This window comes from Apis mellifera, linkage group LG10 (genome assembly GCF_003254395.2).
Source record: "Apis mellifera strain DH4 linkage group LG10, Amel_HAv3.1, whole genome shotgun sequence".
Lineage (NCBI taxonomy): Eukaryota > Metazoa > Arthropoda > Insecta > Hymenoptera > Apidae > Apis > Apis mellifera.
In genome coordinates, this window is record NC_037647.1 from 1,278,312 (window position 1) to 1,302,665 (window position 24,354).

At 36.2% G+C, this 24,354-nt stretch overlaps 1 long non-coding RNA gene across 1 annotated transcript; it reads left to right on the forward strand.

The window, feature by feature from the left end:
- Positions 1 to 700: 700 nt before the first annotated feature.
- On the forward strand, positions 701 to 1,611 carry LOC113219035. The gene is made up of 2 exons (XR_003305425.1): positions 701 to 1,393; positions 1,464 to 1,611. It is a non-coding gene; the product is annotated as an uncharacterized LOC113219035 (long non-coding RNA).
- The last annotated feature ends 22,743 nt before the right edge of the window (positions 1,612 to 24,354 follow it).

Here is a 24,354-nt window from a genome sequence, read left to right on the forward strand (position 1 = left end):
ATGGGGAGGCGAGGGCAGTAGCTGGAAGTCGCAGGTGCTCGTATGCCACCCGGAAACCATTGTTTTCCCATAACCCGTTCGTAACTGCTGGCGCCTCGTATGTTTCTTTAGGATCGAACAGCGGTATTCCAAACGGAGTCGGCATCGGGACGCTCGCGTTTCATTCGAACTCGACCTAAGACAACAAACAGGCAGCTTCCTGCCTGTGAAAAGCGGTCGCTCGAGAGCCCACTCGATCCATCATTCTGGCAAAATTTCTCTTTCTTTGTTATCCTAGATTCGTTAGATTTGTTTTTTAAAAATTCAATTCGTTTTTATAAAAATAAAGTAATTAATAATTTATATTCAACAAATTATTGGTAAATATCGTATGCATTGTATACAAGTGCATGTATTTTGTGAAATTTTTCGAAATTCTCTTGTATGCAATAAATAAGTTTTCATTATTTCTTTATCTATTTTATAGCTATTTTATCTATTTTATAAATTTCTAAAATTATTTTATTTTTATTACACATTTTTTTGAATCCGCGCGTCCATCGCGAATTGAATTTATAAATTTGTTCTTCTTGAAAACAATGAAAATGGACATTTGTTTAATAACACTAATCAAAGAATTAAATATAAAAAATAATTTATTTATAAAATTATCATTATATATTACATGATCATATAATATAAATCAAAAGAACAAAGCACACAAAAATTCCAATTCCCAATACATCTTATTCTCCATCCAAATCCTCTCTCACCATCAGCATTCAGTAAACATCCTCGTCCAAACCCGAGGACGAATGATCCCTCTCCACTTCGAAGAATTCCCCCATACACATACACACACGCATACTTCATCAATTTTATCTATCCCCAAATATCTCCTCGAGAGGTTCCCCCAAAAAACCAATCCTCGATTCCCAAACGGGAAGCGGTCCCTCATTATCGCACCTCGACGCGGTATGTTTGCTCGAAAACGTTCAAGGATACCTTCCAGCCGGAAATAACGGCCCTCTATACGCAGATAGCCGGAAGGAAGGCGTCTTAAGGACAGATTAACGCGGGCATCGATCAAGCTGGCGAGAATCGGTGTTTCTCGGGGGAGGAGTACACCTCTCTCTCTCTCGTTCTTGGTAAACAGCGGTTTACCACGGGGATCACGTTTCCCTGGCCAGGACCACACCCGGCAGCGTTTCGTGTTTGCAGCGTTAGTCGTCTCTAGACTGCACGTGGGCCACGCACGTGCGTGTTTGCGACGAACACGACGCTTCCTGACGCGATAACCGTCACTAAACAGTAAAATCGATGGACGCGGAATATTTGACGCGAGGATTTTTCCTTGGAGGATACCTGGTTGGGTCATTCTACGGCAGGAGCATAGATTTGTATTCAACAGAGGGTGTATATTTTTTCCTTATCTTTTTTTTATTTTCCTGGCTCTTTCTTTTATACTCAGTTTTTTTTCTCAGAGTGTCGAATTTTCCGAGGAGATCCTTACACCAGCTGGTTGGTTGACGTGCCAGGAGTGATTCATTAACTCCAAGTATACTTTCCTTCGGATTATTGGACGTGGATGGAAGTTGAAACGATTGGATCACGTGTCACGTCTCTGGAATAATTTACAGGAAGCTTGGTGATGTTTGGAAACGTTTTAGAGTAATGGATTTTCTTGAGAATAGTTTTATGTGAATACTATATCGATAAAGATTTCACCCTTGTTCATCAAATAATATACGGAAATTGTTTATTAAGTTTTAAATGGACAAATGGAAAAGAAAGCAGAGAAACTATTTTTAATATGTATAAAATCATTTTATACAAAAGAAAATTAGCAGAAATTTAATATTAGTTTTTATTTAACATTTTAATATATTAATAATTAATAACATAATTTTACTCTTATCTAATATTTGGAAATATATTGAAGTTTTATCAAAGCATTTACTCAATTCAAATTCTAAAAAGTAAAGAAATATTAAATAATATATTTCAAGTAAGGAAGCAATTATATATTCATTAAAATCCGATATTTACGTACGTATATACGTATATATTATACAATACATTCTCTTTTTAATCGAACATATAGACGAAACGATATTTCTTATAGTTACACACGAATTACAAAAAGAAGAGTCTCCAACGTCGACAGATGATCAGAAAAAATTGCAAATGTAACACGAAATGATTCCCGAAAGACAAAACCGTATTCAAAAGATGCAGAAACATATTCTACTCTCTCTCACCATCCTCTTTATACCAATGTCCCATTGAACGCAACTTATGGAAGACCGTTCCACGAAGTTGCCTCGCGGATTTTCGTGGGGACCATAAGCCCCCACGTAGTCGACAATGGCCTCCCACCTCACCCTCCCTACCTCCAAACCGCAGCAGTTTCTCATTCCATCCTCCACCTTTCGGCGGAGCCGAGGGAAAGGATCCTGGAGTAGCGAGGGGCGAGCCAGCCACCAGGGGGTGCGCTACTCATTCCGGCGGCAAGATTTAGAAGCCAATTTTCGCGAGCATTGACCAGACTCCCTCTGACTACTCCTCCGTTCGATCCTCTTTCTTCGACCACCCTTCTTTTCGTCGTCCGTGCTTCCTCTTCCGTACCACGTCCATGTTTTTTTCTCTCTCTTTTTTTCTTTCTCTCTCTCTCATCATCCCTCTTCTTTCTCCGCGTTCAAATACCGTGGACCCCGATGAAAGGAAGCTTCGAAAATATAGCTGGCCGTTGACTGACCGCCGGATACAGAGGTATGGGGTTGGAATTGCGGAAGGAGGATTTCTTTAACGGTACCCATCTAGGGATTCGGCTGATCTGAAAGTATAAGAATCGACAGTTTACCAAGGCCGGAAGAGTGTCTTCTATGGAATATCGTTGCTCCGTGATGAAATAGGAAAATAAAGGGGGTGGAGAATTCGTAATTGTTTCCCTTGAGAGATTGTGGATGGTGCGAGGAAAGTGGAGATAAAATAGTGAGAGATCGGAGAGAGGATTGTATCTAATCGTAAAATTTTGTGATTTATGCGTGAATTTAAAAACTGGGAAATTAGATGTTTTATTAATGATGTTGTCTTTTATTATGGAATGAAAATAGTTTTTTGTTTCTCTTCGATGAAAAAGAATATTTTATCGTACTTTCGAAAGGATGTTTCAATTCGAAGTAGTCGCAAAAAACAATACGCCAGTCGGGAAATAAAACATTCTTAATTAATTATGCTCATTTGATATGTAACGTTTATACATCGTTTACCTTCCACTTCAAATAGAGGTTTCATAAATGTCATAGTCACACTCTTCAATATTGCCTTTACTCTTACGCTGTTTCTGAACAGTTAATATTACAGATAACTGCATAAACTTATAGTATAAAAATGAAAATATCATTTCATTATTATTAAGAGTCATCTAATTTTTAATTTCATTTAGAATTGAATTAATTAAAATATAATAGCGTTTATAGAAATTTCTATTTCATAAATGCAATGAGATCTTAATTTTCGATTATCAAAGAATTAAATTAGATTAGTTTTCTTATATTAGATTTATTTTATTTTTAATTATTTTTTTCCAGACGATTTACATGATTTACATGAACTATTTATTCCGTATTTGAGCTGATTAATCGAGATCTTATTGTGTTTTTTTTTCTTATCATAAAAAAAGGGTATTTATCATAAAATTTTATCGATTATTTAATCAATATAACTATTTCAAACTTCAAACTTCTAAATTTAAGCTCTCTTACTTAAAACTCTATAACAAGCACGTTAAAATTATTATCAAAATAAACCAATAAAAATATAATTCCATTAAATTTAATCATTTCATTACATAGTTAAACGATTAAAATTTAATTGTGTTTGATAAATAAATATTTCTTTTTCTTTATCAAAAAAATAAAATTTTATCGACTATTTCATGTCGCATACGTCCAAATTTAAATTCTCTATCTAAAACTTGCACAGCACGCGCGCTAAAATTATCATAGAATCCAATTTAGCCCCCGCCCGGCATCAGGTATGAGTTAAAATTCCAGAATCCATTTCAGGAACCCGGTTCGTATCAGTAAACGTCGTCCGGCGTTCCATCGTCGATCGTGAACGTTAAATGCACCGGCTACGTCGCGTCCAGGCATTCCTAAGCGTCTGGGTGACGCTTACGAGGGATCAAACGGGGCGCGTGGTCCGTCCACGGGGATGCCAAACGGTCCAACGATGAAATTAGAGTAAGCGACGTTGTCGTCCGCAGGCCCATGTCAATGAGGCGGCCTGTGGGATAAGCGGAAGGACGTGGATGGATCGTCTGAACGCCGTCGGAAAGACGTGGACGCCAAGAAGGACGAGAGTACAACCGGGAACGTCGTCGGTTGTACACGCAATTACTCTCCCTCGTCATATCCGACGCCGGTCTTTTCATTACCCTTCTAAATGGCGCATGAAGTATACCTCCCTTTCTCTGCTTTCCCCTCCCCCCTTCCCCGTCTCTTATCTGGGACTCTGTGTCAGTTGAAATGCCGCGGATAGGTGAGCTTTCCATCCGTCCCTGTTGCACTCCGTCTGTGTATGGTACCACGTCGCGTAACGCGGCCACCGAGTCCAATAATTACTGGTACCCGGGGAACAATGGGTCGTGCCTGTCATAACTGTCATCTGCGGCAATGGCCTGGCGTTATTTAAGGCCGGGGGGCTTATTAACTGTAATGACTGACCGCGGAGACTTGTTTCGACTGACCCCAGCCTCGACGTTGGAGGATACTTCTTGGCTGGTTTGATGTTTCTTGGAATGGGAGTAGTTGGGAAGAAAATATGAATTGAAAATTATTATGAAGGAAGCGACAGTTGAGAATTTTATAAATTTTAATAATTTTAGATTTTCGAAATTATTCTTAAATATTGTTTTTTGATTTGGTTCTTAATTTTCTCAATAATTTGAAAATTATAGTTTTTAAACAAGGTAGAATTAGAGGTAGAATAGGGAGACAAGATTGAAATTCGAATAAAGAAATTTTTGTAATTATGGAACGCAGATATTTTTTTAGATTAATTATTCTATATTATATTTTGAAGAAAATGATACGTTTATTTGCAATAAACGTAGAGATAAGGATATTTTGCATAAAATTTTTTCATTTCACACTTCTAATATCAACAATCATAAATTCTCCAATACAAATTATAGGTAATTATAGGTATATATATAAATCTGAAATTAAATTTCATTTCCATTATTATGGTAAGGAGAAATATTTATATTGTTGTGAAAAACAGATAATGTACAGTTTTGGATATTAGAGTATTTAGATAATGAATATTCTATTATATTATATACTTCTATGATAATCGCTTTTGAATATTAATTCTCTCAATTCTCAATTATTTTTGAATATCAAAAGGTTATCGAAAGAAATATTGAAGAATGCAAGTGAAAGGATTAAACCTTGAAATTAAACGTCGTTCGTAAATTCGTGAACATCTATGCAACAAAGATGATTATTACGTTTAATCCTTGGAAGAGAGAAAAATTAAGAATTCGCTTATATCGGATTTATTAAATATAATTGTTATCAAGGATTAAATATGTTGATAACCTTATAATAAATAAATGGTCTCTCTTTGAATTCTTTTAAAAGTTTTTATACATCTAAAAAAAGATTGCTTATGTAAATTTAGCAAGGACAATCCTTGGCAAATAATTTATTTGCTGAGAAGGAATTCACATCGGCACTCACTGAGCAAGGACAATCGTTATCGAAACGCACGAGAGAGCCTTTTGGAATCATGATGACCGTACGCATTTTATGAAGCTGTAACTTCATGTCCATGTCCTCGCTGCCGTACGAACTTGGCCGGAGTTATGATAACGTATCAAACCGTGTTACAGCACTTTCGCGGAGGTATCTTTATTGGCCTCTTACTTAATGGCTCGTGGGAAGGATAGTATATTTACGCTAATCGCCTATTGCGGTAGCAAGCACAAACAGTAAGAATGCACCACGGTTACATCCTGTGAATACGTTTACTCTGTATCAGTAACTCTGGAACACCGAATACCTTTGATCACAATCGCTGAAAGCACTTTAGAATTTTTCACTTGTCTTTATAGTAATAGAATTTTCTTATTTTGAATTTTATTAGCAACAGATTCCCTGGTTTTATCCAATTTTTATATATGTATTATGGATACAATGCATCGAACATCGTATAATTTTAATTTAAGTAAAAAACATTTTAAATATTTTCTATACACATTTTCTTTTATCTTGGAATATTAAATACTCAAATCGTTCTGTAATCAATGTTATTTTTATTTACATATCAACAAAAACTATCCGAATATAATTATACCGTCATAAATTATGTTCCAAAGTATCTTAAGAATTTTATTTTTTAACAAGAGAAATTTGCATTCGTTCGAATACGAATACGAATTTATAATTAATTATAAATTCTTTCCAAAAGTGCAAAATACATTGAAAGAATCTTAAACGATATTACAACATCGATCAAGAAAACGAAAGTATCATTTAAAACCTATCTATTCTACATAACAAAGCACAGATATTAATTAAAAATTCAAAGCATCCTAAATTGTACCCTACGATCATCCCTGCATAAGGGATTAAAACGCCGAATTTCACCACTTGCCCTTTATTAAAACCCTCTCCTCAACTTACCCTCTTCTCACTCTCGCTTAACGTTTAATTTCAATTTTCCTCTTTTTTGAACCGCGGCTCACGGTTCTTCCTCTCTTTCTCCTCTCCCGATCGTCGCTGATTACGCCTTACAGCTGTTATCCTTGATTAAAGGCCCGTGGCGAGCGGGCAAAAAACGAGCTCTTCGAATTCCTTCTCCTCCTCTCTCTCTCTCTCTCTTCTTTCACTCCCATTTTATATAAATTCAAGCACGGTAGCGCCACGAGAAAACGGGCCCGGTGGGCCCGTAAACAAAGCTGCCTTCGCCAACCACCGGAACCGGTTTACCGGTTGCCCTAATGTCGCTTAATAAGACGAGGCGTGCCGCGGCTGCGTGTGTTGTTACAAACGCGAACCACGATTACAGCGTCTCGGGATCCGCCAAAGCGGGTAATCGGCCACGATACAGCCGCGAAAGCGCATCGAGATCCTCCGCTTCCGGTATCCGACCGCATGCACCGATGTAGGCGAACCGGCGCACAATTAGCCGGCAAAAGGGAGCAATAAAAGTATCGTTAATCTCCACGAAGGCGCTTCCAACCATGCGACAATCCCGCGGAGGAGATAAACCTGTGGAGAATCCTGGAACGAGTCACGTGAATACGAGGCAGGGTGTATGTATACCAGAAGGAAAATGTTAAAGTGAAATAATTTTATCTTGTGTTAATATTATTTATTTATTATTTTTTGTTTCTATTTTGGTTTAACATTTAAACGAAAGGAAAGGAAATTTAGAAAAAATCAATATTTTCGTGAAGAATCTTGAATCAATTTTTTCGAAATGAATTAAGGAAAGAATTAAATAATCAGTAATAAAATTTAAGAATATGTAACAAAACGTAAATAGAAATATTTCGTTAATTAATCTTAATTTCGAATTTGGATTCAAACTAAAAAATTTATAAACAGAAAAATTTAACTTTTATTAAAAAAGGCAGATGGAAAAAGTAAAAATAAGAATGCAATAAGAAAATTTTCTAATATTGGATTTTTCAAAATATTGAAAATTTATAAGATTGTACAAACTAAAAGATAAAGAGGAGAAGGGCCCTATCCAATTATGTACACAGTAGATTATACTTTTTATAAAGATGAAATTTATAAAAAATAAGAGAAGTAAGAATCGAAACAGAATTTGGGATACCTTCTTTGAGATTTTAAAAGATCGTTTTTCTTTCTGATCGCGTCTCTGTCAAGATGGATCACAGGTGGAATAATGGATTTTAGTTGCTCTGACAATGTTGCGTCCCGGTGTTTATCGTCACCGAAATAAAAGGGGGAAAAGAATAAGTGTGGGGAGGGGAATTTTATTTGTCGCTCGACAAGAGGCTTTGTTAAGATTGATCGTCGTCAAGGTAATGGATTATTTTAGGTAAATTATTACCCGTCAAAAGGAGACGAATGATAACAAACAACATTTAAGGCAAAAAGAATAACTTCGATTATCTAAAAATATCAGTAAATGGAAAATTAAAAACACGAAACTATTATCACCTCGAAATATATTAATTACGTAAGATTTCTAAATTATTCCAAAATAAATTCATTCTTCAAAATTCTAATAACTTCATATCCAATATTCTTAAATTTATTGATAATTATTAATAATATTATTAATTAAATAACATTTACAAACGCTGTACAATATCTTACCAATTCGTATATTTCGATTAACCAATATTCAACAAATAATCAACAATTCTTCAACAATTAATTGTTATCGAAGAAAGAAATACACGCGCGCGCATTACAATAAATATGAAAAGGGGGGAAAAGGGAGTAGAAGCAACGAAACGAATTTTTTTCTTTCTTTTTTTTTTTTTTTTCTCCCTTTTTTCCACCATTGTTTTGAGCAATTTAGAGCGATTCCGTTTTTTTTCTACGGGAGAGAGGGGTTGTTTGTCGAGTCAGCGGAAGGGGTGCGAGGGTGGCGACTTCGGAATCCAGGGAAATGTTGTTCGATCGTCAGCTACAACGGATCGTCACGAGGGAACATTCCGACATGGTCGCAATTGCGCCCGTTCGCGGATTTACAAGGAAAATCCACGGCCCCCCAGGCCCTGGCCAGATTCTGTTGCGAAAGCAAACACGCGTTTTCTGTTATTCTATCAACTGCGAACCACCGGCCATATGTATAAGCAGGGATGCCCGATATTTTATTGACCCTTTTTTTCGAGCTTAAATACACAATGGACGAAAACAAGTATGAAGATGTGTCTCGACCAGAGAAGCGATTCTCGTTGCGATTCAACCGGTATTGTGTGTGGAATTATTAAACAGAGAAATAGAGGACGGAGGGAGAAAAAACAGAGCTCTTGTTTGATCGATGGTGTATCGTTGTAAGTTTTTTCTCCATATTGGTATTCCGTGCCAAGTTTTGTTTTGATGCGATTCTTACATGAATTGTTTATAAAAAAAAACTCGTATTTAATTTTAAATTCAATTTATTTGGTTATTTATTTAATGTGTAATGTTAAAAAGAAGAATTTCACTTTTTATTCTCTCATAAACGATTTTAATGTAAGAGAAAATTATCTATCGAAGAATAATTAAGATTAGAATTCTATTAGTTTAAAATGTTTTCAAAATTTGATAAAATTTATCAAATAGAATTAAATAATTATAACTTTGTTAATATTTTCCCTTTATTTTTAATATTTAAATTACAATTCATGTATCTATAATAATTAATCTCGAATTAATAATAAAGAATTAATGGAAAATTTGATATTATATATATACATATGTAGATAGAATTATGTAGGGAAATGTTTTAAAATTTTTTTACCATAATGTCTACTTCGTTTATTTTTATCCATTTTCGATCACTACGTCCTTTTGATGTAATTTCATTCCTGTTGACGTTTCAATAGTATATTGTTGTAAAATCAAAACATTTCACGCGTGAAATGCCAATTTGCATGGTACGCGAAAGAGATTTTATAAAAGACACGAGAAAAAGAGCACGAGCGTGATTATTCATGCGGCTTACAAGAACACAGATTAGCGAGCCATTCACAAGACGCGCGGATTTACAACAGCCGGAGGTACGACAGATACACGTGACCACTAAGATGGGCGCATCATAATTCAAGTTAACAATACCGGAGGCGAAATTGCGGTGACGTAATAATAATACCGGATTACAATACTTTGGGACACTGAAAAAATAAGATTATATTCACGGGATTAAAGGATTTGAATTAGAAACTCATCATCATGGACTGGATTACCGTGATAACTAAAATCACGGATATACACCGAATCAATTGGAATGAATTCCTCCGCGAATAGCAAAATACGCAAAATCTAGCCTATTGATTAGACAATTAAGTAAAACGATTATAAAAATAAATGTAATAACATAATTATTTACATTATAATATGCACTATTGATATTTGCCTCTTTTGTTTTTTTCTTTTATTTGTCAATTAATTAATGCACTATTTTCAAAACTATTTCGAGTGATTATTACTCTCTTCGATCCTTCAATTGTCTTCCAACAATCCAAAGAAATATAAATTTTTGCAAGGGAATATTAAAATTTCATAAATCTTTTCTCAAAATGATTAATTCGTCATTCGAATAATCGGCAAAAAGATAATTCTCAATATAAACTCATAAACATATCATCAATACCAACACGATTTTCAAATTTTCATTATAATATTCGATAATTACTCGAACCTCTCACTCCTCTTTCAAATGTTATCCGAGATAATGAAAACTTGTGGCGAAATTCTGCGTTCGTTCTTCAAGCAGAGGAAACAATTCGATATGCATACGCGGAACCGTTTCCCGGAAACTATTATCGGTGCAGAGCGATGGTGGTTCGAGAGCGGCCATTAACAAATTCAAAGGCAATTGGGCCGGCCAGGCGCTGTAAATACCTGGATGGTAATTTCTAACTGGTCTCGAACAAATTGATAACGAAATTTCCATTACGTTTCTTGGGCTGGAGAAGGGCGGACTGTAGAGGAAACCCGGGTTCGCGTCTCTGCGAGCAAAAATATGAACGGAGGGAGGGGGAGGGGGGGTCCGCGAGGGAAAGGCCGCTTAACGAGGCCTCCGGGCGATTAACATCGGCATTTTAACTACGGCGGGGCCTTGGTTGATTTAACGGGGCCCTACTCCTACGCGTAATCGCCACGGTAACTGAAGATCCTCCACTGATGAAGCGCCACTTCCGTTATCGTCGCTGTGAATCGAGTGGATGGAGAGGTGGAGAGGGGAGGATGTCGAAATTTTCGGTTCGAATCGAAAGGGAAGATCGATAGATATTGGTAAAGGATTTAGGATCCTTCCTCGAGGAGAATTGAATTGTGTTTGTTGGTGATCGTAACGTGGGCTGGAATTGGGCACGTGGAATTTCAGATAGAAATCTTGCGGCGAGAAACATTTTGAAATTTTAGTGGATTGTTGCGACTCTTGTACTTTTCTTATAGATTTCTTTTTTTTTTTTTATGTTCTTTCTTTTCTGTACAAATTGCTCTGCTTTTTGGAATGACAAAATTTTAAACTATCGAGTAATGAATTGTATTTTAATTTTCAAACGAAGATCAACAATTTTCTATAAATCGTTTTTGTAAATTAATTTTAGAAGATTTTTCTTATCGTTATAGATGTGTGTTGTATGTGATTTATGCCGATGATTAGATTTGGATGGGTCCAATAATTGTATAAATGGAAATTACGATGCATTGTTCTTCGAATAGAGATTTATTCCAAATCTTTTCTTACTTTCTATCGATAATTTTGAAATTGAGTCTCAAATGGATATTTAAAAATTAAATATAGAATTGTGATATTCGATAATTCAAGTAAAGATTTTGATTAAGTGCCAGGAAAGATTAAGAATATATATTGCAGGATATTTTTCAATAAATTTTTCATTAAAAACTCAATAAGATGATTTTTTTCTAAATAACGAAATCAAATCTATGAATGATGAAATTTATATACGGTAAACACAAAATGATAATACATTCTATGATTTTTATCTTTCTCGAGATATATTTCGAATCTAATAAAGGAATTTATTATTAATGTAATATAAAAAAGATTCAATATAAACTGTAATTTCATTTTTATCTATAAATTTGTTATATAAAAAAAATAACGATATTAGTTTCCTACTCGAAGAAAAACAATCTCAAATCTTCGAAAAACTTCTTTTCATCGTTACTAAATTAAATGAGTGAGAGAATATAATCCATATTTTTTTAACTTCGGCGCCATTGGATTACATAATGCTTCTGAATAGAAATTCCACCAAATGAAAACTCCACTGGATATGATATTCCATTTTTCATTTCAAGAGAAGGCGTCCCTGGACGACCGTGGAACGGAAACAGCCGAATTGGGGACAAATTTAATTTGGCCAAGGGTGGAAACCGGGGCCTGTTTTCTTCCACCGCACGTAGACATTCTTACTTTTGAAACGACGCCGTTCTTGAATGAAATGGAATATCATATCCAGTGGAGTTTTCATTTGGTGGGAATTCTATTCAGAAGCATTATGTATCCAATGGCGCCGAAGTTAAAATATGGAATTATATCTCTCATCATTTAATTTAGTAACGATGAAAAGAAAGTTTTTCGAAGATTTGAATTTGTTTTTCTTCGAGTAGGAAACTAATATCGATTATTTTTTATATAAACAAATTTATAGATAAAAATGTAAATTACAGTTATATTGATCTTTTTTTATATTATTAATAAATAAATTCTTTATATAGATTCGAATATATCTCGAGAAAGATTAAAAATCATAGAATGTATTATCATTTTGTTACGAAATATAAATTTCATCATTCATGATTTGATTTCGTTATTTAGAAAAAATATTATTGAGTTTTATATGAAAATTTATTGAAAAATATTCCTGCAATATATATTCTTAATCTTTCCTGGCACTTAATACAAAATCTTTGATTGAATTATCGAATATCACAATCTATATTTTAGATTTTTACCATATCCATTTGGACTCAATTCAAAATTATCGATAGAAAGTAAGAAAGATTGGAATAAATCTCTATTCGAAGAACATGCATCGTAATTTCCATTTATACAATATTGGACCCAATCCAAATCTAATTCAATCGCATAAATCACATACAAACACATCTATAACGATAAAGAAAAATCTTCTAAAATAATTACAAGAAACGATTTATAGAAAATTGTTGATCTTCGTTTGAAAATTAAATACAATTCATTACATCGATAGTTTAAATTTTGTCATTCCAAAAGCAGAGCAATTTGTACAGAAAAGAAAGAACATAAAAAAAAAAAAAGAATCTATAAAGAAAAGTACAAGAGTTTCGCAACAATCCACTAAAATTTCAAAATGTTTCTCGCCGCAAGATTTCTATCTGAATTCCACGTGCCCAATTCCAGCCCACGTTACGATCACCAACAAACACAATTCAATTCTCCTCGAGGAAGAGATCCTAATCCTTTATCCAATATCTATCGATCTTCCCTTTCGATTCGAAGCCGAAAATTTCGACATCCTCCCCTCTCCACCTCTCCATCCACTCGATTCACAGCGACGATAACGGAAGTGAGCGCTTCATCAGTGGAGGATCTTCGTTACCGTGGCGATTACGCGTAGGAGTAGGGGCCCCGTTAAATCAACCAAGGCCCCGCCGTAGTTAAAATGCCGATGTTAATCGCCCGGAGGCCTCGTTAGCGGCCTTTACCTCGCGGACCCCCCCTCCCCCTCCCTCCGTTCATACTTTTTGCTCGCGAGAGACGCGAACCCGGGTTTCCTCTACAGTCCGCCTTCTCCAGCCCAAGAAACGTAATGGAATTTTCGTTATCATTTGTTCGAGACCAGTTAGAACTTACCATCCAGGTATTTACAGCCTGGCCGGCCAATTGCCTTTGAATTTGTAATGGCCGCTCTCGAACCACCATCGCTCTGCACCCGATAATAGTTCCGGGAAACGGTTCCGCGTATGCATATCGAATTGTTTCCTCTGCTTGAGAACGGAACGCAGAATTTCGCCACAAGTTTTCAATTATCTCGGATAACATTTGAAGAGGAAGTGAGAGGTTCGAGTATTATCGAATATTATAATGAAAATTATGAAAATTCGTGTTGGTATTGATGATATGTTTATGATGTTTATATTGAGAATTATCTTTTTGCAGATTATTCGATGACGAAATTAATCATTTGAGAAAATGATTTTATGAATTTTAATAATTCCCTTGCAAAAATTTATATTTCTTTGGATTGTTGGAAATGACAAATTGAAGGATCGAAGAGAGTAATAATCACTCGAAATAGTTTTGAAATAGTGCATTAATTAATTGACAAATAAAAGAAAAAAAAAAAAGAGGACAAATATCAATAGTGCATATTATAATGTAAATATTATGTTATTACATTTATTTTATAATCAGTTTACTTAATTGTCTAATCAATAGGCTAGATTTTGCCGTATTTTGCTATTCGCGGAGGAATTTATTCCAAATTGATTTCGGTGTATATCCGTGATTTTAGTTATCACGGTAATCCAGTCCATGATGATGAGTTTCTAATTCAAATCCTTTAATCCCCGTGAATATAATCTTTTTTTCAGTGTCCCCAAGTATTGTAATCCGGTATTATTTATTACGTCACCGCAATTTCGCCTCCGGTATTGTTAACTTGAATTATGATGCGCCCATTCTTCGTGGTCACGTGTATCTGTCGTACCTCCGGCTGTTGTAATCCGCGCGTTCTTGTGAATGGCTCGCTAATCTGTGTTCTTGTAAGCCGCATGAATAATCACGCTCGTGCTCTTTTTCTCGTGTCTTTTTATAAAATCTCTTTCGCGTTACCATGCAAATTGTGCATTTTCCACGCGTGAAATGTTTTTGATTTTACAACAATATACTATTGAAACGTCAACAGGAATGAATTACCATCAAAAATGGACGTAGTGATCGTAAAATGGATAAAAATAAACGAAGTAGACATTATAGGTAAAAATTTTTAAAACATTTTCCTCTACATATTCTATCTACATATGTATATATATATATCAAATTTTCCATTAATTCTTTTATTATTAATTCGAGATTAATTATTATAGATACATGAAATTGTAAATTAAATATTAAAAATAAAGGGAAAATATTAACAAAGTTATAATTATTTAATTCTATTTTGATAAATTTTTACAAATTTTGAAAACATTTTAAACTAATAGAATTCTAATCTTAAATTATTCTTTCGATAGATAATTTGTTCTCTTACATTAAAATCGTTTATGAGAGGAATAAAAAATGAAATTCTTCTTTTTAACATTACACATTAAATAAATAACCAAATAAATTGATTTAAAATTTAAATACGAGTTTTTTTTTATAAACAATTCAATGTAAGATCGCATCAAAACAAATTGGCACGGAAATACCAATTATGGAGAAAAAAACTTACAACGATACACCATCGATCAAAACAAGAGCTCTGTTTTTCTCTCCTCCGTCCTCTCATTTCTCTGTTTAATAATTCCACACACAATACCGGTTGAATCGCAACGAGAATCGCTTCTCTGGTCGAGACACATCTTCATACTTGTTTTCGTCCATTGTGTATTTAAGCTCGAAAAGGGTCAATAAAATATCGGGCATCCCTGCTTATACATATGGGCCGGTGGTTCGCAGTTGATAGAATAACAGAAACGCGTGTTTGCTTTCGCAACAGAATCTGGCCAGGGCCTGGGGGGGCCGTGATTTTCCTTGTAATCCGCGAACGGGCGCAATTGCGACCATGTCGGAATGTTCCCTCGGTGACGATCCGTTGTAGCTGACGATCGAACAACATTTCCCTGGATTCCGAATCGCCACCCTCGCACCCCTGTCCCGCTGACTCGACAAACAACCCCTCTCTCCCGTAGAAAAAAAAACGGATCGCTCTCAAATTGCTCAAAACAATGGTGGAAAAGGGAGAGTAAAAAAAAAAAAAAAAGAAAGAAAAAAATTCGTTTCGTTGCTTCTACTCCCTTTTCCCCCCCTTTTCATATTTATTGTAATGCGCGCGCGTGTATTTCTTTCTTCGATAACAATTATTGTTGAAGAATTGTTGATTATTTGTTGAATATTGGTTAATCGAAATATCGAATTGGTAAGATATTGTACAGCGTTTGTAAATGTTATTTAATTAAATAATATTATTAATATTATCAATAAATTTAAGAATATTGGATATGAAGTTATTAGAAATTTTGAAGAATGAATTTATTTTGGAATAATTTAGAAATCTTACGTAATTAATATATTTTCGAGGTGATATAGTTTCGTGTTTTAATTTTCCATTTACTGATATTTTTAGATAATCGAAGTTATTCTTTTTTGCCTTAATGTTGTTTGTTATCTATTCGTCTCCTTTTGACGAGGTAATAATTTACCTAAATAATCCATTACCTTGACGACGATCAATCTTAACAAAGCCTCTTGTCGAGCGACAAATAAAATTCCCCTCCCCCACTCTATTCTTTCTCCCCTTTATTTCGGTGACGATAAACACCGGGACGCAACATTGTCAGAGCACTAAATCCATTATTCCACCTGTGATCCATCTTGACAGAGACGCGATCCAGAAAGAAAAACGATCTTTTAAAATCTCAAAGAAAGGTATCCCCAAATTCTGTTTCGATTCTTATTCTCTTATTTTTTATAAATTTCATCTTTATAAAGAAAGTATAATCTACTGTGTACATAATTGGATAGGGCACTTCTTCCTCTTTATCTTTTAGTTTGTACAATCTTATAAATTTTCAATATTTTGAAAATCCAATATTAGAAAATTTTCTTATTGCATTCTTATTTTTACTTTCTTCCATTCTGCCTTTTTTAATAAAAGTTAAATTTCTGTTTAAAATTTTATTTAGTTGAATCCAAATTCGAAATTAAGATTAATTAACGAAATATTTCTATTTACGTTTTGTTACATATTCTTTAATTTTTATTACTGATTATTTAATTCTTTCCTTAATTCATTTCGAAAAAATTGATTCAAGATTCTTCACTGAAAATATTGATTTTCTTTTCTAAATTTCCTTTCCTTTCGTTTAAATGTTAAACCAAAATAGAAACAAACAAATAAATAAATAAATAAATAATTAACACAAGATTAAAATTAATTTCACTTTAACATTTTCCTTCTAGGTATACATACACCCTGCCTCGTATTCACGTGACTCGTTCCCAGGAATTCTCCACAGGTTTATCTCCTCCCGGCGGGATTGTCGCATGGTTGGAAGCGCCTTCGTGGAGATTAACGATACTTTTATTGCTCCCTTTGCCGGCTAATTGTGCGCCGGTTCGCCTACATCGGTGCATGCGGTCGGATACCGGAAGCGGAGGATCTCGATGCGCTTTCGCGGCTGTATCGTGGCCGATTACCCGCTTTGGCGGATCCCCGAGACGCTGTATCGTGGTTCGCGTTTGTAACAACACACGCCAGCCGCGCGCACGCTCGTCTATTAAGCGACATTAGGGCAACCGGTAAACCGGTTCCGGTGGTTGGCGAAGGCAGCTTTGTTTACGGGGCCCACCGGGCCCGTTTTCTCGTGGCGCTACCGTGCTTGAATTTATATAAATGGGAGTGAAAGAGAGAGAGAGAGAGAGAGGAGGAGAAGGAATTCGAGAGAGCTCGTTTTTTGCCCGCTCGCCACGGGGACTTTAATCAAGGATAACAGCTGTAACGGCGTAATCAGCGACGATCGGGAGAGGAGAAAGAGAGGAAGAACCGTGAGCCGCGGTTCGTGAGCACGGCTATTAATATCCATTTGGAAGTCGGCCCTTTATGCCTTGTCCCTGTTCCACAGTTGCGATCGCTTCGTGGGAGATTCGACTTCGGTTCGCGCTCTGCCCTCCCTCTTTGTCGTGCCTACGTCGGATACGCGTGAGTCTGTCTTCGTCGGGCGATGGCACGCGGGTGAATTCGAAAGGGGGACAGAATTCGGAGGGTAACTTTCGGCGGAGAAGGCGTGGAACCCCCGGTGAGGAGAAAAGGGGTTGCGAGAGGATCGATCCGAAAATACCAAACCGGAAATTGCAGTGCCGACTGCCTGTCGGCATGTGGATACTTTCGAGCCGATTCCTGATGGCGAATGGGTTTTTTATTTTTATTTTATTTATTTATTTTTTATCTCGCGAGAGCGGATTGCCGAGTTTTTTCGGAATTAAATTGGGAACAGATTGGAGATGGAGAGCGGTTAAAATTTTTAATATGGAGATCGAGGGAGAGTGTGTGAAAAGAGGTAAATAAACTTATTGATGATCATAAGAAATGATGATATTGTGAGCGTGAAAATTTTAAATAAATGATAATAAAAAAGAAAAAGAAAGGAAGAAGAAAATGACAAAAATAAGAGAGTGTAATGAACTGTTCTAACGAGATCATTATATAACATCTAAATAAAACTTTGGAATAGATATTAAAAACTGAAAGTATTGCGAAAGTGAAAAGGAAAACTTGACTTGAAGCTCGTGTGAAAGTATAACGAAAGTAATAAAATAAAAAACGAGAAAATAATTTTCGTTAAAAAATAATAATAGAAAGAAACAAGAAAGTTATTTATAACGCCACGATCCTTCATCTACGTGTAATTTCTAGAAAAATCATCATTTACAGAATTTTTTCAATCGGTTATCAAGATCGTTAATCTCTGTAGAGAATGATAAATGATTTAACGAAAAAAAAAAAAAATTAAAATTAGATTTCTATATTTGCGAGAAATTTTATTTTTGAAACTAGCCAGGTAGCAACATTGTACAACGACAGATTGTCACACGGTGCTAGACAAGCGAAGGAACCTGTCCACATTTGCTCAGGGTTACGTAAAACGAGAATGACTATGGAGTGTTGACAGTCGGCACGGCATTAGAGGGGACTTAACTTCGCCTCGGGCTTTAATCTTCGCGAAGATATTCCCCCCTTCGGTTCACAGAACTCGAAGGATATATGTTTTAAAACGAAGAACGTTGTAAGAATGTTTTCCACGGATAATAACATTCTCCTTCGTTTTAATTGCCACTATTTCCTGGCAACCGTAAACATGTTAACGTTAACGGCCTAGCATATTGTGGATGGTAATTAAGTTAATGTTAGAAGTAACGCCGATGAAAAATATCCTCGCGCGCACGGCTGTCCAAGAATCTTAAGAACGCCGGTGGAAGATGCAGGGATTTAGAAATTATTATGTCACGCCGTAAACTGCACCCAGCCATCCCATTTCTCCAGCTTAATAACCTCTCAGGTAAGATTAATTCATTAACAGGTCCCTGCTAATAACACCGTCGTGTAACCACAATTCACGATCGAAGGAGGTAGAAGCATAGGTAAAAGGGAACGTCGATGAAACGATAGTTTCTAACGGAGTTTGGAGAAACAAAGGGAAATTGGGTCAACACGAAAGGAAAATATCAAAATATTAATCGTATGCATATGATTTCCTATAATAAATTTAATCTTTAGACAACTTAGATTTTATTTTCTTTTCTTTCGAGTTTCGAAAAATCGAATATATTTGATTATATGTTTTGAAATATGCTTTAGAAATTTTAAAGTATTCTTCTCTTGAGATATTATAGTTAAGAAATTTAATATTTCATATTTCGCTCTTTGATTTTGAAATTTCTTCGTATAGATATCAGAAAAGAGGTTTTATATATTGGAAAAAAAAGAAGCCTAGAACAATAATAACAGTAGACAACGAGATATTACCTCATCGATTTTCAATTTATCTAATTCCACAACAGTTTCGATTCCACTCCTCTAGAAATCTATTTACGAAACAAAGGGAGAACTAGAATGAAAACACCGAGACAGCGAGTCTACAACTAACTCGTCATTCGTCATCCTTTATTTCCTCCTCACGACGCCCGACTTGATCTCAAAGTGCGTGGAAACGGGAGCCGCATAATTTTTCGTCGAAATACGTTTCGTCGGCTCCGTTTACCCGGAGGGGAGAGGTTGGCGCGTGGTAACGAACTTTCGTAAACTAGCCGAGATTTGCATACCATTACCCGGCCGGTAGAGGCTGTGGCGACGTTTCTAACGGCGTTTCTCCCGCCGTGCCCCTACGTCGCGATTTGCATAAATGTCGTCGGCCGAACGAACGAAGAGGGCGGCCCGCCTCGACATAAACTGCGATTCCTTCCCTCTCCTCCCTTCCTTCTCTCAAAACCGCCTTCCTCTCTCTCTCTCTCTCTCTTTCTCTGTACCCCTCTCGCAGCGTAAAACGGCGCGCACGTTGTAAACGGGGCATAAAGGCGCGCGCTTCGCGTCGTTGGTGGCTGCCCACGTAAAACCGGAATCGAGGGCCCCCGTATTTTTCGCCCGAGCGAATTTTATCGGCCGATTGGCGAAATTGAATGGAATCCGATCGGGAGGATAGACGGCCGCCTACGGGACGTTCGTTCTCTAGGAGAGATAAAGGGAGCGTAAGAGTTTGTTGGAGGAAAGGTGGCGGAGAAGGAAAAGAGTTGGAACGGTTGGGCTCGGAAGAGCGGCTCGACACGCAATTAAACGTAATTAAATTAATTGGGCCAGCGGACAATCAGGCCAATTACCGATACCAATCAACGATCGGTGAACGTGGCGGGGCGGCTACACCCACGGGGCTTTTTTACTCGGATGACAAACCCCATTAATTACAGGGCCGCGGAGCCGACCCTCGAAAATTAGCACCCTCGTCGGTGCCGAGCTGCCAATTTCAGGTGAACTGGACCAGGATCTGCGACCGAATTTTTACGTATCTTTTCACGAAAATCTCTCCCCTCTTCCAACGTTTTTTATATAAATTTTTTTTTTTTCTATTTTAGATCGACGAGTCTCCAATTTGCGATGCAATATTTTATGATACTTTGGATAGAAAGCAAGTAAAAAAGACAATTCAATAATTCAATTGAACAATTTACAGAGCAACGAATATATTTATATTGTAATTAATTTTGGATGATTCTTTAATGATGATAATTCATGATTAATCACATCGTATCACAAAATTATTAAAAGATGAATAAAAAATACAGAATGGTTCGACGAAAGCATACATTATTGAGCGAATTTAAATTAATACAGCTTCGTCAGATTGGGATTAAATAGAAAAAATTATCTCCAATCGATTTTACAATTTTTCAAATCCAAATTTTTAACCATCGATCTAAGAGCGGCCACCGTGCCGCAAACACTTGAGAACCGGTCGCCGATTACTCGTTTAAAACCTTTTTGGATTTTTCCAAAACTAGGCCCCGGGGCCAAGGGAAAAAAAGCCTTTTTTTTTTAATGGGGGATCCCCCCTTCCCCTTTTTTTTCCCTTTGTTAGGAGAGTTCACGGGTAATCTCAACCGAGTAAAACGGACGAATGAGAATACGTCGAATTTCTTATTCATAGTCCGTTGTAAAACGCTTCCGCGTGGATTCCCCATGCATATCTTTGTACTAATATTCATCAATCTGGCTCGATATTTGCGCATCCATGTTGCATCTACGAACGAATTACTTTCCTTCCAATTTCCACCTCCAATATCGACTTTTTGTTACTTTATTCCCGTCATTGAATTAATAGGGAAAACTTGTACTCCGTTATTTATCAATACCGACGAATTTGACATGTTAAAAAATTTTCTTAAAAGTATATTTTTCTTTCCAAAAAAATATTTGAAAAGAGATTCTTGCAAAATTTGAAGAAAATAATACAAACTTACAAAAAAACAATATGTTAATTTTAAACATTTACAAGATGTTTTTATACACTGAATATAATCCTATTATAACTTAATTAATAAACCAAATTTCGTTAAGATCGACAAAAAGTACCAACTCCTCTGATCGCACAAACGCACAGAAAAAAAAAGTTGAAACCTCGCCACGTACGAAACCGCGCAAACGTTTCTCTCTCCCGTGTATCGGCTCGATTATATTTTTGCGAGCGGCGAGTTGAAACCGTTTCGTGGCGCGTAATCACGTAATTACGCGCATTAAAAGGAGCACCGTCGTAGGGTACCAATTTAATTTCCGAATTTCCAGCGGCGAATTACTTCACCGCTGCCGCGGTGAGGCCGCGGTGGGTGGGAGGGGGACGAGCGGACGACGTCGCAATTCAGGGCCATTAGCGAAATTACTCGGCGTGGGGCGCGTTTCCCTTGCCCGTCCCGCGCCATCTTTTTCTTCCTCGATCGGCCGAAAAACGGCCTCGCGAATCATCCTCTGATCGCACCGCGAGAACGGACTCTCGGATCGTGTATACGGGGTGTTGTGTAGGGAAATTTTGGGGACGAAAAGAGGATGGATGATGCGAAAGAATGGAACGAATCGAAACTCGTCATCGTTTTCCAAAGATCGATGATTTCGATCGATGATGAAACGAGAGGTTATGTATCAACGTGGCTGAAAATCAACCTTTCGTTCGTTTTCAATTTTTGAATTTTCTATTCATCTATCTAGAACACCCTGTATACTCGCTTCGTCGAGATCTGTACGCGTAATCTTCGATGAAACATGACGCCACGGAACGGGCTGGACCGTTTACATATTCGTGCGTTACAGGGACGAGGAGTTTCGACAATTTATAAGGGATCTCGTCGGGCAAATTACACGGTGATTCAGCGATCTAACAAATATGAAATACTGGCTGGCCCGGTCCCATGCCAAGATTATGGCCACTTAAACGGCACGATTTACATGGAGACCGGTGATTTCGCCTGTACGTGACGGTAATCGATCATCGAGGGCGGAAACGGGCGACGAGCGTGATTAAAAGACGCTGATGAGTGAATGTTTGACGATTAACAGAAAATTGAGCGGTATCTCCTTGGTAAAGATGGGTAAGGTTGATTGCTTGTCGAAGCGTGTTTCGGTAAAGCGCCGTTTGTATCAAACCATTTTTTGGTAATAAAATTTCGTCGGTGTTGAAATCAAGTAGTCTTCGTGTCGATTAAATTGTCGAATCTTGTTTTTTTCGAAAAACAATTCTCTTCGATTCGTGTAATCTTAAATCGTTCGCAGTTTGTCAATTTATCGAACACAATTATTTTCCGTCCATCGATCGTTTGATGCTCGATGTGAACACGACTTGATGGAAGTAGTAAGACTTAATCTTTTATTGGAAAACAAGATTTCTCTTTGTGTTATGGCATAAAGTAGTGACGATGCCTGATGATCAATCGGATATTGAATTTATTCGATATTCGATGATTTATTCGAAATATGAAAATATGACTGATAATTATTTACGATGTTGATTTTCTACAACGTATTCTACAGTGAAAGTTATTCATTTCTAAGAAATATATCATTCCCCTTTTCAGCGATAAATGATTAACGATCATCCATCAAAATAGACGCTGTCTTTATTATGCCCACGAAACATTTTCTTGAACAGAATAACAATCTCTTTTATTTCTTAAATGTTACGCTGTTTTATTACACCATCAACACTTAATGTACGCAATAAATATCTACGATTTCTGAAAAAAAAAAGAAAGAAAAAAAGAAATAAGTTTTTAGAAGATAAGAAAATAAAAAGATTAGGGGCAATGAGAATACATTTCTTCCAGAGCTTGTTAGTAAACTTAAACTTATTAATAAGGCTTCCCTTTCTAAGAAAATGTACGAATGTACGCCATAACAATAGAGACCAAGTCAGACACAAATAAATAAAAACTCGCCGCTAATCTTGTATTGATTTACAACCTAAATCTTCGCACATATACGATTACCTATCAAACGTAATAACTTTAAAATTCCAAGAAAGGAAAAACGATTCGTTTATTATTTATCAAAAATCCACGAGACAAAAGAGAAGAGAAGAATTGGAAAGACGGTACCTCGAGATCCTCCACCTCGACACTCACTTCTTGGAACGATCGGTCAAACAGATTGCGCAATGTTCTTTCCTATAATCGTTAATTTGTCGGCCGAGAGTATTCCAGAGTATTAATCCTTTCAGGATTATGGATAGATAGATATTTATATATCGTGTCGTTCGTGCAACGTGAGTCATTCACAATAGAACTATGCGTAGGATGGAAAAATTGAATCTCTATCTGGAATTGTAATAATTCCATTACGAATTATATATTTTCATATTTTATGATGAATGTAATTTATCGAAAATATAAACACGTATCGTTTATATTTCATCATCCTTCACTTATTTTTCTTTTTATTATCATTGATCGAAATAATGAAATAATTAATTTATTTACAAAAATATAATTCGTGTATTCATCATCTTTCGTGCTTCTCTAATATTTAAATATTGAAATAAGAGAGAGATAAATCTCGACAAGATAAGTGGAAAAGATTTGTAAGAGAGTTGTGAGCAAAAAAAGAAGAAGTTACTTTGTAAAGTTTCATCTAATAAGCAGTTCAATGTTTCTAGATGCGAAGCTGATTTACTGGATCGATCGATCAATCTGTTTTTTTCATGACAGTCCCGGTATAGACCCACCGCGGTGTTTAATTGGTCAGCTGATCGATTAGCGTATGCGGTTACACGGGTAAATCAATGAGGTCTTAGATCTTTCTGGTGATGCCAGCTGTTCCGATGAGAGAAGATCGATACCTCGTATCATCCTTCGAGCAATAACTTTCTCTGCTCGTTTTCTTACGTGAATTTTGAAGAAGATATAATACAGATAATGCGATTG